We start from the raw sequence: 2,434 nt of genomic DNA on the forward strand, positions 1-2,434 counted from the left end.
CTAGACCATAAAAGGAATATTCCTACCAAATTTCAGCTTTCTAGGTGTTGTGGTTCTCGAGATAGAGCGATCAGTGTGTGAACTATGAAATGTGAATGAGTGAATGGATCTTGTTCTTATAATATAAGATTCTGTACGAATACTACGAATACTACGCATCTGAAGAAGGAGAAAGAACATGCAATACAGCATTTGGTTCTCTGCAATCTCTACCTAACCTAACCAAGCAACCATTCCCAAGCTAACCAAGACAGACTGTAGGCCATCAGTCATTGAATAGAATGGAGACCGTAGTGCCATATTGAGCTTGGTTCTGACTTCCTATCATCCTAAAACATGGAAAGCATTTGCTTCTCTGCAGTCTCAGCCTTACCTACACAGAATCCACAGATATTCCCAAGCTACCCGCCACAGACTGTAGGCCATCAGGTATGCCATTGAATAGAATGGAGACCGTAGTACCATATTGAGCTTGGTTCTGACTTCCTATCATTCTAATCCCGCACAAGTTCACCGCCGCGTCTCACTAACTTTCTTTTCTCTTCTCTCGTTCAAGTTGCATAATGAGGTTTATTGATTCAAGTATCCGACTTGAATATTCTTCATACATATCTAATAAATCATACATATGTATCCAATACTTCATACATTATGTATCCAATACTTCTGATGGTAGGTACTTCTGTGACGATGGAAGCAGTCTTTGCCGTTGTGGACATTATGATTTGATCAAAACCAATTATCCATCAATGTGACTATTTTGTGTTTTTGCTGGGATTTTTTTGTTTCGGCTGGGACTTTGCGAGTCTGTAATATAGGGGTTTAACACAAAAAACGACTTGAAGGGCATAAGATTTACAAGGGTTATAAGTTTTTTTTTTGTCACCCTCAGTTGCCATTCGCAGGACTCAATTATTTTATGTTTCTCTTGAGATTCGAACCGCGGTTCCCTCGGTTATGCCTTCAAACTCTTCGAAGTCTTATCAACTGCACTGCTGAGACCCGCCTGCTACCATCACTGAGTATTATTCTAGTATCTAGATTCTAGATGCATGTTATATCAGTGTTGATATCGGATACACATGTTGCTCTCTTTGCCTTGATTAGAGGTTGCGATTTTATCATTGGATCAAACTTTCCAGTCTGTATAATTTCATTGGTGATACACGATCGGTGTTGAACACACTTCGCTGTGGTAGATTGAATGCAATGTGCCGATTGATTTTTAGGAGGGAAAAGTGATCGGACACAAAATGTTTTTTGTTTGTTGTTTTTTTTTTTTACTTGTTGTTGTTGTTTGACAAGTTCGCGGACGATACATCTTTGACAATCTGCTGAAGACGGGTCTGCCATTCAGACCCGAAACGTCCAAACCAAACATTAAGGTACGTGCCAACTATAAGTCCTATGTTGTATATTCAGTCATTAGAACTCCTTTTAAGTTAACAGCCAGTTAAGTTCCAATAAAATTGTATTGGCTTAACAGGGCTGTCAAGTTAACGGGCTGTTTGAGACTGGAAAGAAGGTTGGTGAAATCCAACACTAGAAAATTGTAACTCTCGTTAAAATCGCATTGCCTAACAAACAGGACATTCGGGGGAAAAAATGAGAACGGGCTGTAAATCAGTAAGTTGTCATCGGGTTGGGATATAAATAGACAAACTTGTTGTTCAAAATGTTGTTTTTTTTTTCATGTGTATTGAGTCATCAGCAAGTATTACCTATACATAGTTACATAGTTATAATCTCTGATGTGTATTATTGTTATGATGGAATTCCCCGCGTTACCATTAGGTACATACAAACATTGCTATGTGCTATGTATAGTCACTCAATGAATAACATTTCTTATCACTCTTATCAGTAGGGGGCGGATTATATGCACGAAAAAATGGCCCAAATATGTATGCAATATGCAGCCAAAAATGGTCTAAATATGCAAGAAAACTGGTGTTGACCCAGCACCTAAATGGGGAGTATTGTGCCTCTTCTCGCCCATCTGATGAGAGGCATACTACGGGATGGGCATGCTACGACACAGACCACATGCGTCCAATGTAGCAGTTGTTTCATTGCTACGAAATAAAAACGGCGGTGAAACACTCATCTTTTAAACCCTTAATAATATATGCAAAAACATGCAATCATCTATTTTCTCATGTGTGTTGTTACAGAGGGTCACACAACACTTTCCAACCCCTAACTGATGTTTCCTCCAGACTTACAAGTCGAACCACCGAATTATAAGCGTCAGGTTTTACCACTGCACCAACACAGGTGAAATTTCTGGTGAAAACAATAAGGCCCGGTTTGAGTGTGTGTAAAAAAAATTGGCGATTTTTCTCCAAATCCGTCCGAGAAGGAAGAATGAAAAAAAGGGTCCAAAAGTTTTTTTTTCCGATCAGCTGATTTGAAAATCTCATATTGGTAAAAA

This window comes from Diaphorina citri, unplaced genomic scaffold (genome assembly GCF_000475195.1).
Source record: "Diaphorina citri unplaced genomic scaffold, Diaci psyllid genome assembly version 1.1 scaffold962, whole genome shotgun sequence".
Lineage (NCBI taxonomy): Eukaryota > Metazoa > Arthropoda > Insecta > Hemiptera > Psyllidae > Diaphorina > Diaphorina citri.